The sequence below is a fragment of the Oryx dammah genome, unplaced genomic scaffold (assembly GCF_014754425.2).
Source record: "Oryx dammah isolate SB20612 unplaced genomic scaffold, SCBI_Odam_1.1 HiC_scaffold_18, whole genome shotgun sequence".
NCBI classification, from domain to species: domain Eukaryota; kingdom Metazoa; phylum Chordata; class Mammalia; order Artiodactyla; family Bovidae; genus Oryx; species Oryx dammah.
In genome coordinates this window covers 91,592,996-91,610,539 of record NW_024070202.1, presented here as the reverse complement: position 1 = coordinate 91,610,539, position 17,544 = coordinate 91,592,996, and the positions used below count along the sequence as shown (strand labels likewise).

The 17,544-nt window shown below is 37.7% G+C and overlaps 1 protein-coding gene across 1 annotated transcript in view; it reads left to right on the top strand.

Moving 5' to 3' along the window:
• Positions 1-17,544, top strand: part of GRM8 (glutamate metabotropic receptor 8) — an 866,927-nt gene that overhangs the window by 180,240 nt on the left and 669,143 nt on the right. The gene's annotated exons all lie outside the window — the stretch shown is intronic.

Below are 17,544 nucleotides of genomic sequence, written 5' to 3'. Positions count from 1 at the left end.
ACATGAAAGCCTGTTGGCTTAAACTACTTGTCAAGTCTAAGAAGTTAGCTTGGAGAAAAGCCTTCTTTGGCAGTAATGGTATTTTCTATAGGATAGTAAGCATGATCTATAGAACCTAAAACTCATAGAAAACAGCCTACAGATAGATCCTGGTATGCAGACAGTATGGGAGGTAAAACCAAGATACCTATTATGATACATCATTGAAAGCCATTAGAAGTATTAGGTGAAATTACATTGTCCAACACCTTCCTTGGTTAGGATTATAATGTTACCAAGAAGGAGAAGAAAATTCCTTTCTTTATACAGTTTAATGGCTTAAGAGTATAGGCTTTGGAGATGGATAGACACAGGTTCAAGCTTTATCTCTGATGTTACCAACTCTGGGACCTTGGGCTATTTTACAAGTTTTAGTTTCTTCATCTGTGACATGGGGATACTCATAGTCCCAACAGCCCAGAATTATTTGTGTTCAATTTATACATCATCTATCTATCTATCTACCTATCTATCTATCTATCTATCTATCTATCTATCTATCTATCTATCTACTGTGCTTGGGTCAGTCCCTGGCACATGGTAATTGTTCTTAATTTTCAGCAATCATAAGCATCAAAATTAAAGAAAATAATCCCTGTGCAAGTTCCTTTTTTAACAAGCTCCAGTGATGCATCCTGGTTTCCAGGGACTAGGACTGTCTTTACATGGACTGGGTATGAGAAGAATTATTGACTGTGTTGACTTTTACATATTACTACAGAAAGGACTCCTGCTTTCTGTCATTTTGCTGATTGTTCAAAAATGGTGGTGAACTCTGTCATTGTTCACTTGATACTTGGATTGGGGATATAAGTAAGAATCAGCTTCAGAGGTTTTTAAGTGTAGTATTCTTCCTTCTACCTGAAAATCATGGTTTTTACTTAGAGGATAATCACATTCAGTGAGATGTTCAGAATGGAGATTGTTGTGTCGAATGATCCTTGCATAGAAACAAGCTGACTTATAGAAAGACACACATGTAAGTGAGGAGATGAATTGGTTCTACAAGTGCATTTTAGAACTTTTCAAGTACAATTATCAGGTTGTCTCTTCCAGATATCCATTTATTCTGATAAATGGTATTTTTAAAAGACATTTAGATTTTGAAGGTTAAGATAAATGTAAAAGACAAAGAAAAATGAACTGAATTACTTCCCATCATGCTGCTACTGAGATTGATAATAAATGGTGATAATGAACATTTTTATTCCAAATTTGAGTGACCTATTTGTTCATTTGCATACTGGATATTGGCAGGGAAAAAAGAAAGGAAAATTACTAACATTTGATGAATATCTACCAGCGTCAGAGGTAGAAGTCTACATTTGTTTCTTAGGTAATTCTCACAAAGCCCTGCTGATTGTGAGCTATGCTGGCCATTTCAGATGGGGAAAGTTTGTTTCATGATGATTATGAGAAACAAGTTGAGGTCCTATATTCATAAGTAGAGTAGTGAGTGCCCCAGTCATAACAGCATATTGTTGCTCATTTGTGAAGAAATACTATCTCCCTTATTGTGCCCATCTTTGCATGAGATGTTTCCTTGGTGTCTCTAATTTTTTTGAAGAGATCTCTAGTCTTTCCTATTCTATTGTCTTCCTCTATTTCTTTGCATTGTTCACTTAATATGGGGAGGGAGGTGGGAGAGGGGTTCAGGATGGGGAACACGTGTACACCCGTGGTGGATTCATGTTGATGTATGGCAGAACCAATACAATATTGTAAAGTAATTAGCCTCCAATTAAAATAAATAAATGTATATTTGAAAGAAAAGAAAAGAAAAGTAAATTATCAACAAAGGAAAAAAAAAAGAAGGCTTTCTTATTTCTCCTCGCTAGTCTCTAGAACTCTGCATTCAGATGGGTATATCTTTCCTTTTGTCCTTTGCCTTTAGCATCTCTTCTTTTCTCAGCTATTTGTAAGGCCTCCTCAAACAACCATTTTGCCTTTTTGCATTTCTTTTTCTTGGGGATGATTTTGATCACCACCACCTGTACAATGTTACAAACCTCTGTCCATAGTTCTTCAGGCACTCTGTCTATCAGATCTAATTCCTTGAAGTTTTTTAATTAAAAAAAAATTTTTTTTTACTAGAGTATAATTGCATTACAATATTGTGTTAGTTTCTACTGTACAGCAAAATGGGTCAGCTCCTTTAGTGAAAATAAATCAGTGTTTTGAGTATCACTGGGCTTCCCTTGTTAACAAGAGAGGAAACTTTTGGTGGGAGGAGTCGAACATTGACATTTCCCCTGGGGGTTCTCTCATCTGCTCCCCCGACTATGCAACCACCACTCAGCCCCCAAGTCACATTGTTAGGTTCCTGTTTTTGCAGAAAACAGGATTATCTAAGCACAAGAGGGAGGTTTCTTAATCCTGGTTATAATAGATGCAGCAGGGAACTCTGGCTGCCTGTGGAGAGAGTGGAGAAGAACTCCAGTTGCCTTCCAGTGAAAAGCACTTCAGTACAATAGAAACTCCAACGAAGTGCTACATTTTCGGGATGTTAGTGACAGGTAGAGAGGTTTCCCTCACAAAAGCAGGGACGCCCTGTTACTCTCGTGTGGTTCTGATCTCCCTATGTCAGTGTTGACGTGGGAGACTGACTCTACCCACACATGTTCAAGTGTAAGGTAGTGCAATGGGTTTAAATGAAGGCTGATAAGAACAGCTGGCTGATCGGGCTAACAGAGGAGTCCCAAGGGGAGCTAGGTGTGGAGCCTAGACTCCTGGATGTCTTCACCCCCTGTTGCTCCAGGCTCTGTTGTGTGGCTGTCTGTACCCCGACTGCAAACTCAGCCTGCCTTTTTGAGGTAGATCCTATTCTCAGTGGAGGGAAGTAAAAGTTTTCATGTGCCTATGTGCCGAGTTTCTTCAGTCATGTCTGAGTCTTTGGGACCCTATGAAGTGTAGCCCACCAGCCTCCTCTGTCCACTTGCCTGGGGTTCTCCAGGCAAGAATACTGGAGTGGGTTGCCATGCCCTCCTCCAGGGGATCTTCCCGACCCAGGGACTGAACCCACATCTCCTGTATCTCCTGCATTGCAGGCAAGTTCTTTACCACTGAGCCACCAGGGAAGCCCTAAAGCTTTCGTACTCGTGGATTAAACTAAGTATGGCACCAAGGCCTCTAGCCCAGCTCCAAACTTGTCTTCTGGATCCAGAGATTCAGCTTTTGCCCTGTTTGCAGGAGCGAGTTCTCTTACATAGATGCTTTACTTCCACTTGGAGGTTTTCCCTCCACCTGAATCTCGGGAAATCAACATGCTTTGTCCAGGGCTGTCTCGGTTTTATGGCCCAAAGTCCCATATCCTGGGGAATCTTGCAGTCCTAGGTATTTCAGTATGATCAGTCACCCTAGAAGCCCACGTATGGACAATGTGTCCAGAATCCTTGTAGCATTAAGCCTGGCACGTTTCTTGTTTCTTGTTAAGTTTGAAGCCTCAAATTAAATTGCTTCAATACTCTTTAATTATTGCTGAGTGCATTGATAAACTGAACTTGGGCTGGCTGCAAATTCCCGGAAAGAATGTGATTTGGATTATCAAGCCATCCACATCTTTTGAGCAGGAATTTTAAGTGATTAAAATTTCAATCCATTAAACAGTACTGTTAATACGAGGTATTTTGGGAAGTTGTCCTTGACTAATACGAGGGGATGGAAGAGGTGGGGAAACCTCATGTTTGAGCATATTAGGTTAAATGTTTTATTTAGTGAGAAAGCACACTGCTCTGTTGTTTGCTTTCATGGGTCTAAAGGGATTGGACGTGTACAGTTAGCTAACTATGTACAATTATAAATCATATCTCCCTTTGTTCTCCCTAAATCACAAGTCACTTTTTACCTGAGCTTTGTCTAAAAGCATATTTTACATGATCCTTAGAGTGTTGTTTTTTGTGGGTTAAAAAATTTAATAATATGGATTGAGATGAAAATAAAGATTATTATAACAAAATGATTTACTATGGAGATGGTTAAGAAGGGACCTGACATATTGTTCTAAATTGGATGGAGTTTACTATTGCCGTAAAAGAAATGTCAGTTTTCTCTAATGACACTTCTAATTGCTTGCATCTAATGCAGGATAATAAACTTTAAAACAAAGGGGAGACATTGAAGCATAATGAGGTACTCTCGGGAGCAGATTATAGAACTGAAGCATTGCTTTTATCCACCATAGGCAGTCTTGGTGAGAAAGAGAAGGAGGAGGAGGGAGAGAGAACTAAAAAGAATATTTCAGATAGTTTCTCCAATCAAGCTAAGTATTGAATGGGCAAAATGAACTCTCACAAAATTAGCTTACAGTGAGGCGAGTCTCCTTTAAGAATTTGAAATAAAGAGTAATTCTTGATTGGGTAGAAATCTGTTTGCTGTTTACATGAACCATCACATGGCAGGAATCATTTATTCAGAATAAATACAGCACCTGTTATTACCAGATGTGCAGCTTCCTTGGCTTATAGAGGATGGGTATGCATTGCAAAAAATGCTTGCAAGTGATTTGATTCCTTAGACAAGAAGCATTTTCTCTCTAGAAATGGGAGCTTATGAAGTTTCTCTAGCAGGGGCTCCCATGAAAACCCTCTGCCACCAGTGGGAGGCGGCCAAGAAAGATGGGGAAGAGAGCTGAACCAGGCATGGCTGGGTGCTTGTGGAACACAGAGCCTGTTTTTAAAAGCCGTTGGTATCAGTATTGATCATGCTGCTAGAGAACTGTGGGTGCTGAGGACAGAACAGAGGTTTTTGGGGGAGAATCTCAGTATGTGTGTGCTAAGTCGCTTCAGTTGTGTCTGACTTTTTGCAATCCTATGGACTGTAGCCCGCCAGGCTCCTCTGTCCATGGGACTCTCCAGGCAAGAAATACTGGAGTAGATGGCCATGACCTCCTCTAGGGAATCTTCCTGACCCAGGGATTGAATCCATCGTCTCTCATGTCTCTTGCATTGGCAGGCAGATTCTTTACCACTGGTGCCACCTAGGAAGCCTGAGAATCTCAGTGCCACTACTTAATAGCTAGATACCTTTAGGCAAATCACTTCCCCTCTCTGTTCCATGTCGTCTTCACCTATAAAATAGGTTGGGTTAATAACACCTCTCTCCCAGGGTTGTTTTGAGCATCAGATGAGATAATGTCTGAGAATGTACTTTGTAAACTCTTAAATGCTACACAAAGGTTAACTATTTTCCCATAATGTGGTTTATAATTGCATGTGTTTAGGTATTCCATGAGTCACAATGTTACCTCCAAAAGCTAAGGCCTGATATAAGTTATTCTGTGACACAGATATTAGTCCTCTCCCTGTGTAGAAGCATTATAAAAGGTTAGCACTATATTAAGTAATAGATCTATTGCTCTACTAAATTATTCATGATTATGTGTTCAGTGAATGATCAGTTTGATTGAAATAATCTTCAGGTATTCTCAGGGCTCTGGAGAGGAAGCTGATAAATGACATAAGGTTTCTTCAGTGTGATGACTTTGCTACTATTAAATATCAAGAAAAATCAATTAATAGAATCTCTGTGGAAAAAAAAGTCATGAAGTCACAGTCTGGAATGTTAAAGGAATTATTCCTTTTTGAAGGTTTTTTTTTTTTTTTTCCCCAACAAATCAAAGCTTTTTCAGTAAGTTTCAGAGTGGTGAATGATTTCAACCATATTCTGAAGGTTAGCTTTTTGAGCCAAAAGAGAGAAAACTATTTTTTTTTCTTAAAGAAAGACATGTTAATTTTTTGTTGTTGTGACATGAATGAATGAATGGGGTTTGGTGAATTTCAGTTAGGAATTTTAATAGCTGTTGAAAAGGTTTGTGTCAAGCTTCTTCTTGGGAATGTTGATGTTTTGTTTGATGTTTGGTCTCTAAGTCATGTCCAATTTTTTTGTGACCCCATGGCCCACTGTCCATGGGATTCTCCAGGCAAGAATACTGGAGTGGGTTGCCATTTCCTCCTCCAGGTCATGTTTCTGATCCAGAGATGGAACCCACAGCTCCTGCCACATCTCCTGCTGAGCCACCAGGGAAGCCCCTTCTCAGGAAATAGATCTCTATCTCCGACTTCTCTGAGGCTCTGGAACCATGATAGTGACAGTGAACATGGGAATTCTACTTGCCTACCCTGTTGTCATCTTAAGCTGTTCACATCTACATTGAAGCCAATTTCCTTATCCACCATCTCCATCGCCACAGCCACCTGACATTCCCATTTCTGTCAGTAGTCTCTTGCTAAAACTTTTTAAAGTTGTATTTGTCTTCCAGTACCCTCCAGTATTTCCTGTAACCAATATGTCTGTAAATCCTGACTTCTGTCCTGCTGAGAATGTCTCTGGTAGGACCCCGGATTCCCTGTTACCAGCCTAATCCCGCAGTTCACGCTTGCAAGTATCTATCGACTCCAACAACTGGCTTCCTCCAGTTCCTCCTGAGTCTTTCCACAACACCTCTTTTGTTATGCTGTGACTTCTTGTGCAAATAGCACTACCGCTGTGTTGTGTGCTGCTTCAAGCCCAACTCCTTTGTTGGTGGAGCTTCTTTTCTGGTTGAGTGATGTTTTACTAGGTTGGCTGGGACTCTGCCCCTGTACACCTGGGCTTAGGCAGTTCAGGCACCTGCCTATTGCTTGTAGCTCTGATGATCTGACTTCCTAGGAATTGGCCTTTCCCCTGCAGGGACTGTGAGAAAGTCCAGAAACAGGGAGCCAAGAAGGTGTTTCAAAAATAGAGGCTAACCAACCCCAAACTTCAACTTGCATCTCTTTTTCTAGTTGGTTATAGTCTGAGACCCACAGTCACTCCCTGTTCTGTCTGGATGAGCGGGAGTCCATTTCCATGCTGGTCCGGCTGGCATCTGAAGTCCTGGATCTCTGGGAGTGACCAGGTGGGAGCCAGGATAGCATTGATAAAGTGCATGTCATCGGTAAGAGTAGTAGAGAAATGGCATCCAACAACCCAGATGGTAGAGTTAGGTCTGGGGCACAGAGCAGAACTGCCCATAAGCATTAGCAGAGACAAGAGGAGAGTAGGGATTTGTTACATAAATAATACATCTATTGTTAAAAAAATGTCACGCCAGTAGATTAAATCAAACAGCTGAATTTTGTAGTTTGTACTGGTTGAGACTCATGTTCTTCTTTAAGATCATTAAGAATATGATTGAATTAAGTACCATATGTAATGCTCCAAACACAATTTCTAGTAGTTAGCAGGTCCTTAATAAATGGGGGTGCTTTTACCTTTCCCTTTCCCTGAGTTCAATAATTTAAAGAAAATTATTCACGTAGGTAAATAAAATTTAAAAATCTTCCTGTGAGTTGTTCTTCTCCAGCTCATGGGAATCTGAAAAGAAGTTGATTCAGGGCTAGGAAGGATGAGTACAGGTCTCCGATACAGGGGTAAAATATACATCTCCATGTAGGTATAGAATATGGAGGAAACAGGCTCATGTGAACACTTCTAAGCCCTTACTCCCAGGCCCACTGCATCACTATATGAAACAGAGACATATTTGCACAAATGAATCCCCATTTGAGAAAGGGAGTATTGAACCTGTCAGATAGGCAAGTTGTGGGTTATTATCTTACTGCAGAAATTCTTTGCTCTGAAAGGTACAAATCAAGTAAAAATTGTTTTCCATATGTATCTGTTACATAAAATAAATTCTATCTGGATGAAAGGTACATCAATATCCATCTGAATAAATCTGTAGAAACAAAGAATTTCTGATGCTTTTCTCCTGGAGTTGGAATTTTTAAAAAAGATATACTTAAAATTCTCAGGGAAACAAGCCTTAAGAAGTTCATTAACTTCATAGCCTACCTTTGTATACATTTGAGTTCCTGTCTTCTGCAGATCTTTTCCCTCATAATCCCCTATATTTTATTTCTTAAAATGTATCACTTATTTCAGTTAAATTTCTTACTGGTTTTGTTTCTTTAGTATTCTATTCATGATAAAATTTTGTATGTTCTATATGTAAGAAAGAACTGGTATTTAGAAATTTTCTTTTGTCTCTCATCAGTTACTATTTATTGAATGTTTTCTGGAGCCTATGTCCTAGGTCTCTGCTTTTTGTTATACTATTTTATTAAAATAGATAGAATAATGATATACATGTATGTAAGTATATATGTATTTGGCGTAGATTAAAAAAGATTTAAAAATTAAATTAAAAATTAAAGATTTCATTTAGTTAAATAATTGCTGACTTCCAAGAACATATGTGTACATCTAGCTTAGAAATAGCATTTTAGAAACTTGTTGAAAACTTGCCTCTCAACATCATGTAATTCTCAGAGAGATGAAGTCAACTCTTTTGGGGCTGAAATCCCCTAGAGATTTTTTTCTCTTGTCATGTCTAGTTTTTAAAAACCTCTTGAGGCTTATGGTAGCAGTAGAAAATACCTAACAGTGACTTTCACATGGGACCGAATGTCAGAATATATAACCACTTACCATTGACTGGGCTGAGTTGTTTCTCCCATAGTATTGAAAAAATGAATATTCTTCAATGTCTATTGAATTAATAAAAAGGTGAATCATCAGTAGGGATTTTTCTAATCCATCTTTATGTACCTACTAGAAAAAGAGGTTACTGAGATCTTTGTGGCCAAATGCTTTCAAGAAAACATAAGTGACTTTGATTTCCAATTTTTATTTCTTTATAGAGACAGCATAACATATTTAGCCTCTTGGAAAACAACTCTCCTCAACAATAAGCCTACTAAGTTCATATATTATATTTCAGAGTCATCTAGAAGCTGCTTGTAATTATGATGAAGGATTATGGTGATGTTAGTGTATGAGTCAGAGCCCCCTCAAAATAGCAATTACATGAATGGATCATGTCGGGAAAATATCTACAAACGCATTAATTGGCCTAATAATTTGGGGTCTCACGTATGCTCATTAAAAAAAAATTGGAGTCTGGAATTTTTCTCTCCTCTGCCTACTCATTTTTCTTTTTTTAATTTAAATTTATTTAAATTGGAGGCTAATTACTTTACAATATTGTATTGGTTTTGCCATACATCAACATGAATCCGCCACGGGTGTACACGTGTTCCCAATCCTGAACCTCCTCCCTCCTCCCTCCCCGTACCATCCCTCTGGGTCATCCCAGTGCACCAGCCCCAAGCATCCTGTATCCTGTATCAAACCTAGACTGGTGATTCGTTTCTTATATGATATTATATATGTTTCAATGCCATTCTCCCAAATCATCAAGATTCAAAAGCATGTTCCCTTCCCTGTGGGATCCTCTTGGCAACTCCAGTTATTCTTTTCCCTTTCTGAGTGTCCAGAACGCTTTGTCTTATCATCATTAGAACTCTTAGGAGACTGTCTTGAAATCTGTTGCTCACCCGTCCCCCTTACTGCTCTGTGAGCTCCTTGAGGTGACATTGCTTCTTCTGCTCAACTTGAACTCTTGTACCTAGAACAGTGCTAGGCAATAGCAACTGAGTTCCATGAAAGAGAGGTACGGCAGGTCCTGTTTAATGAACTGGTAACTACATCTTTTTGGAAGGCTTGGGTTGGAAGAAGGAGAAGGAAATGGCAACCCACTGCAGTATTCTTGCTTGGGAAATCCCATGGACAGAGGAGCCTGGTGGCCTACAGTCCATAGAGTCATAAGAGTCTGACACGAATTAGCAACTAAACCACAGCCACAACTACTTAAGTCAATTTAGGTAACATTCAGATATTGTTTGGATAGCGTCTGGATAATATATGTCTCATCCAAATGCCCATGTTTATAATGAACACTAAGATGGAGACTCTGCTCATTAGTAAGGCTGAGATGGCCAAAGGTCTCCTATCACAGCTTTCAACACTCCCTCCAACCATAAATGTTTCTCATCAAAACTATTGACTGCATCTGCCTCTTGCTTTTCCCCATCACTTGCCATTTCAGAACATTAGAGAAGAAAGTGGGAGAAGAGGCAAAAGAATTGGAAGAATGTGGATGATGAGGGCAAGAAATGAGGAAACAAGGAATTAGGTGTTTTGTTTGTTTTTGTCTTTGCCACCAGCCCACAAACTATCCTATGACCTGAAGAAAGGGGATATTAATATAAGTAAAATTTTCTCTTTAAAATGGGTTTGGATGTTATTAGCTATGGGCCAAAGCAAGAACACCCATGAAAATCAATCTTGTGAAAACCATCACCATAAACTCTCCGTGTAACTTTTAAATACCTCTAATTTGAGACCTAGGAAGTTTTAGGAGACCAGGAAATAATTAGTGAAGGCTGCTGTTCTTTCCTACAAACCAGGAGTGTTGACAAGAGCAAAGGAAATCTTTTAATCCCTCTCACCCTTCCTGGAGCCAGGCTGATGAATTTAATTTGATGATATTATGCCATGACATTGTGTCAATATGCGATGATGTGTGTGATGGCACAGCGTCATCACGTGGTGACGCAACATCATGACGTAAGACGTCACAACGGCCAGTTAAAGACATGACTCCAGGAAGGTTTTCTTTTCTTTTCTTTTTTTTTTTGATAATCACATACATAACCTTTTTATTTTATTTTTTATTTTTTTTAGAAAAAAATTTTATTTTTACTTTATTTTACTTTACAATACTGTATTGGTTTTGCCATACATTGACATGAATCCACCACGGGTGTACATGCATTCCCAAACATGAACCCCTCTCCCACCTCCCTCTCCATAACATCTCTCTGGGTCATCCCCGTGCACCAGCCCCAAGCATCCTGTATCCTGCATCGGACATAGACTGGCGATTCGTTTCTTACATGATAGTATACATGTTTCAATGTCATTCTCCCAAATCATCCCACCCTCTCCCTCTCCCTCTGAGTCCAAAAGTCCACTCTACACATCTGTGTCTCTTTTGCTGTCCTGCATACAGGGTCATCATTGCCATCTTTCTAAATTCCATATATATGTGTTAGTATACTGTATTGGTGTTTTTCTTTCTGGCTCACTTCACTCTGTATAATCGGCTCCAGTTTCATCCATCTCATCAGAACTGATTCAAATGTATTCTTTTTAATGGCTGAGTAATACTCCATTGTGTATATGTACCACAGCTTTCTATCCATTCATCTGCTGATGGACATCTAGGTTGTTTCCACGTCCTGGCTATTATAAACAGTGCTGCGATGAACATTGGGTTACATGTGTCTCTTTCAATTCTGGTTTCTTCGGTGTGTTTGCCCAGCAGTGGGATTGATTGCTGGGTCATAAGGCAGTTCTATTTGCAATTTTTTAAGGAATCTCCACACTGTTCTCCATAGTGGCTGTACTAGTTTGCATTCCCACCAACAGTGTAGGAGGGTTCCCTTTTCTCCACACCCTCTCCAGTATTTATTGCTTGCAGACTTTTGGATCGCAGACATTCTGACTGGTGTGAAGTGGTACCTCATTGTGGTTTTGATTTGCATTTCTCTAATAATGAGTGATGTTGAGCATCTTTTCATGTGTTTGTTAGCCATCCGTATGTCTTCTTTGGGGAATGTCTATTTAGTTCTTTGGCCCATTTTTTGATTGGGTCGTTTATTTTTCTGGAATTGAGCTGCAGGAGTTGCTTGTATATTTTTGAGATTAGTTGTTTGTCAGTTGCTTCATTTGCTATTATTTTCTCCCATTCAGAAGGCTGTCTTTTCACCTTGCTTATAGTTTCCTTTGTTGTGCAGAAGATTTTAATTTTAATTAGATCCCATTTGTTTATTTTTGCTTTTATTTCCAGTATTCTTGGAGGTGGATCATAGAGGATTCTGCTGTGATTTATGTCGGAGAGTGTTTTGCCTATGTTCTCCTCTAGTTTTATAGTTTCTGGTCTTACATTTAGATCTTTAATCCATTTTGAGTTTATTTTTGTGTGTGGTGTTAGAAAGTGATCTAGTTTCATTCTTTTACAAGTGGTTGACCAGTTTTCCCAGCACCACTTGTTAAAGAAATTGTCTTTATTCCATTGTATATTCTTGCCTCCTTTGTCAAAGATAAGGTGTCCATATGTGTGTGGATTTATCTCTGGGCTTTCTATTTTGTTCCCTTGATCTATATTTCTGTCTTTGTGCCAGTACCATACTGTCTTGATGACTGTTGCTTTGTAGTAGAGCCTGAAGTCAGGCAAGTTGATTCCTCCAGTTCCATTCTTCTTTCTCAAGATTGCTTTGGCTATTTGAGGTTTTTTGTATTTCCATACAAATCTTGAAATTATTTGTTCTAGTTCTGTGAAAAATATCGCGGGTAGCTTGATAGGGATTGCATTGAATTTGTAGATTGCTTTGGGTAGTATACTATTTTTACTATATTGATTCTTCCAATTCATGAACATGGTATATTTCTCCATCTATTAGTGTCCTCTTTGATTTCTTTCATCAGTGTTTTATAGTTTTCTATATATAGGTCTTTAGTTTCTTTAGGTAGATATATTCCTAAGTATTTTATTCTTTTTGTTGCAATGGTGAATGGAATTGTTTCCTTAATTTCTTTTTCTACTTTCTCATTATTAGTGTATAGGAATGCAAGGGATTTCTGTGTGTTGATTTTATATCCTGCAACTTTACTATATTCATTGATTAGCTCTAGTAATTTTCTGGTGGAGTCTTTAGGGTTTTCTGTGTAGAGGATCATGTCATCTGCAAACAGTGAGAGTTTTACTTCTTCTTTTCCAATTTGGATTCCTTTTATTTCTTTTTCTGCTCTGATTGCTGTGGCCAAAACTTCCAGAACTATGTTGAATAGTAGTGGTGAAAGTGGGCACCCTTGTCTTGTTCCTGACTTTAGGGGAAATGCTTTCAATTTTTCACCATTGAGGATAATGTTTGCTATGGGTTTGTCATATATAGCTTTTATTATGTTGAGGTATGTTCCTTCTATTCCTACTTTCTGGAGAGTTTTTATCATAAATGGATGTTGAATTTTGTCAAAGGCCTTCTCTGCATCTATTGAGATAATCATATAGCTTTTATTTTCCAATTTGTTAACGTGGTGAACTACACTGATTGATTTGGGGATACTGAAGAATCCTTGCATCCCTGGGATAAAGCCCACTTGGTCATGGTGTATGATCTTTTTAATGTGTTGTTGGATTCTGATTGCTAGAATAGGAAGGTTTTCAAATTGAGCAACGAACCTACAATTATTTGACTCAGGACTTGGGTTACAAGGTGGTGAGGCAACCAAACTGTAAATTACAGATTAGAAAATGCTTCTTTGAATGAATTATGGCTCTTTTTTATTTGTTTATGGCTCCTTCCAGGAATTGTAGCCCCTGTTCTTTGCAAGGCAGGTTTAAAATAAAAATATAATTTTAATAAACTGCTCCTGTCAGAGGTTGTACTTATATTAGTTTTCTTTTGTTGTGGAATATGAGCTGGTGCTAAAATTAAATATAATCCCAGAATAAGTTTAAGAAAATATAATCTATTCTTAATTTGCATAGTTGTTAAAATTATTTAGTACCTTATAGAGCTCTGAATAAAGTGACTTATAATTGAATTATAATTTATAATTGAAATTGTACCTAATAGCTTTTGTAGGCATACATTTCATAATAGCAATCTTGCACTGAGGGTCTAATATTATGAAAGTGTTAAAAAGGAGAAATGAATTGTAAAATAGTATGTGTGTGTGTGATATCTTAGGCAAGCTTTTATCTATTTTGTGCCACAATTCTACCATTTAAAAAATGAGGATAATGCATTTTTTTCCTGATTTTTATAGGGATATTGTATGAGTAAATTATATGCTATATGTGAATGTTCCTTGTGCTCTTGGAACAAATGTTGTTATATAAATTGAGGGTACTGTTAAACACCTTCTCTAGGGCTATAGAGACTCTACTTATGAACTTGAAATCAAATAGGGAAAATTTTGGTGAGTTAAAACTAAGATGGGTTTCACATTTGATACTTCATTGTGACTTTTTCCCTGAACATTTCCTTTATAGATTTATGTGTCTGGAAATGAATTAGATTTTGATGTAGAGAAGATAAGTGATATGCACAAGATTTTGCTTCTGATCTTTAACGTTTTGGAAACTCTGTAAATGTGGATTGAAGGTGTATGTTTTTCACTGGTGAAAGGAGCTTTACAACCCACATCAAGGAGAATGTAATTTGAGCAAAAGTTCAGAATTCTGTCATTCTCATGTAGCTTTGGCAATTCACAATCTACAAAGTACTGAAAAAGGCTGAAATGCTACAGGATTCTTTTGCTACTTCTAATTTCAGTAGTGAAATGAAGTTTTATTTGTTGTCTTAAAATTCATACTTGCTTCATCACTCCTTCTGGAACTCCAGTAAAAATGGACCCAAATTCCGTGCCTTCTGAAAGTGATACATGACTTCTTGATGGCGTTTGAAATGGTGGCTGATTACTTTTGAATATTCAAGTTCCACTGCTTGGCCGCTCACATCTGCAGCAGAGAAAAACAATTAGCAAATTTGTGAATTAGCTTGGGTTTACACATTCAACAAGCAAAGTAATTCTTTATAACTTTAACCAACAGGCTGTTTCTTGATTACAGGATTTTGGTGCTCATTAATAAAGGGAGTTATTTTTAGATCTTGCCAGTGCATATTTTGTTTGCTTGCAGCCTTTTGTATTCGCTGTGAGGTACCAATCTCCACGACCATCAACATAGTCTGTAGGGCCCAGTATTAAAAAAATTATTAAGACTTCACTGTATAGCACAGGAACTATACTTGATATCTTATAATAGCCTTTACTGGAAAAGAATCTGAAAAAATATAGGTGTTAACTGAGGCACTGTTCTACACCTGGAAATTACACAATATTGTAAATCAACTTAAATAAAAAAAATTATACCGCTTTCAAGACATTGACAGCAGAGCATTCAAGCAAGTGTGCAGCCATTTTGAGCTCAAGGCCACCCTAAGTGCAGGGCCTTCCGCAAGTACATGTAGCATTGCCACGTGGCCCTGCCAGTCATGCTTTGAACAGCTTTCGGTCCTGTGTGCAGACTCACAGTTTCTATAATTTATGGCCAGTTTGTCTGTGATCTCTCTCGCTTTGGTTGGATCCTTTAATTGTAAGTTTTAGAGTGTTTATAATACTCACTTTTATCTCTGTCTAGATTATAATTACTTTGTTTTGGTTAATAAGGGTCTATCCTCATTTCTTGCTTATCTGTAAGATAAGAAGAACTCAAAGTCACATATCATCAAAAAAAGCCTCATAATAAACTGAATTAATGGGGCTTAATTTAAACTTGGGAAATGTCTAGTTCACATGAAAGCTGGATTTTTTAGCATTATAAAAATTGTTATTTTCAATTTTGTACAGTATTCAGCATAAGTGCTGCTAACAAGTATAAAGTACTTTCAACTGATAAGTCCAACCTGACTTGAGGTGAAGAATGCATCATTAAGAAATTGGAAAGATTTATTTGTACAGAAATCATAAACTATTTTTAATGGTGTGTTTTCTTGACTTTAGATGTAAGCCATGCTTTCCTACCAAAGTCTTGTTTATACTAACAGTTTTCTTTGCAAACATGTTTTCCCCTAGAGGGTGGCTCAGAGATGGCAAATTTTGATTCTGTTCCCCTCTGAATTATTAGAAATTCCAAATAGTAGAACCTGGTCTCGTGAGACTTTGTTGTTCATTCCATTTTGACAAGAATCATATTTTCTTTATGTATGTGTATATACGTATTTGGGAAGTGGATGGGTAGCAGATTTAAACTTCAAACCATATCTTGCTGAGACTATTGATAACAAGAGTGAATCTTTAACAGTCATTTCTTTTTTCGCGCAACTTGTGGATTGTTAATTCATTTTCCTTCAGATTTTCATGGGGATTCCAAGATTCACGGAGATGACTCTCACTGAGGGGTTCCCCTGTACAGTAACCCACCAATAGCCTTCTCAGTCTATCTAGCATGAGGAAACTCACAATCTCATCATCTTGTATGTAAATTTCCTTGTTATGTCAAGCTATAATCCATTTTCTTTGAACCTCCTAATTTTCATTTGACCTCTCTGGGTCCTTCAGAGTATTAAAGATAGCTATCATATCCTTCTTTCCTCCAGCCTAAACAGATCTTTGAAAATAATTATTATTACTTTTCAAAATGTCTGTTCATCTGACATGGGACTCTTCCTGTTGAGAAACTGAATGTCCATGTTGTCCACATTTTCAAGTTCCAACACCACTTTGTATCTTTAAGATTCAACATCAAAATCCACATGCAAGATGGAAGTAAATTACCAGAGCCAAGAAGAGCAAGCCTATGGTTTTATTTCTGTGAGATACTTTTCTTATATTCTGTTATTGCAGAAATGGCTTATTTCTTTTACTGCTAAGGGTGGCCCCAGCTTTTGGGTAGTCATCTTGTGGCTTCATATTGAATTTACTGTCAACCAAGGTTCCTGTGTCTCTTTTATGGTAGCTGCCAAACCATTTTTAAAAATCATCCTGTACCTAACAAGTTTACTTTTTAGATCTTAAACTTATCTCTGTTAAATTTCAATTTGTTTTGACTTGACTCATCGCTTCACCCTGTCAAATCTATTTTGGCTTATATAATCCATTTATTATCCCACTCATTTTTTTTGTCATTTTCACATTTTAGGACCTTGCTGTCTGTTCATCAAAGCCACTGGTAATATATTTGGGAATAGAAAAAGGTCAAGGACAGAACCCTGCAGCATGATTCTTTTCCAGGTTGAGATTCTTTTCTTAATCTGAGTATAGCTGTTGATCCAATTACTAGTTGTCCTAACATTCAATCCACATTTCTCCATCTACTTCATTTGGGTATGAAGGCCTCTGCTAGATGTTTTGCTGTAATCCAGGGCACATTATTGGCTACATTTTCTGACCAGACTACTAGTCATGTCAAAGAAAGTTATGAAGTTAGCATACATAATATCATATATTAAGAAGCTTGGTGAAGATAAAATAGGTACCACAGGTAATTCACAAAGTCAACACCCATAAGGTAGGAAAAGCCAACTGTATTTGTCTCCGTGAAAATAGGGTTTAGGTGGGTCCCAATGACTAATTCTTGTTCTAGGCTCTATTATTTTAGTTTTGTTTTTCATTACCAGAGAGGCATATCCTCATAACAATGAATAATAGAAGATGTCAGGGAAGTACTTGAGTAAGAAATATTAAGTTGTAGGTCAATGTTGAGTGGAGGTTAGAAGTTGTTAGAATGAAATACAAGGTGAAGTTGTTAAAAAGCTTATTTACCAAGCACATGTCTATCTTTGGGGTATTAGTATTGTCACTGTAATGGACTAAAACAGACTTAGAATCCTGACTGGTATTTGATAGTTCCGTGGTCTATATCAGATAGGTAGTATCTGCCTCTCAGAGCTGCTGTAAGGATTAATGCGAAGTTGTCATAAGTACCTAAACATAGTCCCTGTTATAATACAAGCTTAATAATTTATCCTATTAATTCAGTAAGCCTTAATTATAGGCTATCATGTAATAGAGACTGGGCAATCTTTTGCACGATAACTGAGCAGTGTTTATTTTTCCCATCCGAAATATATACAT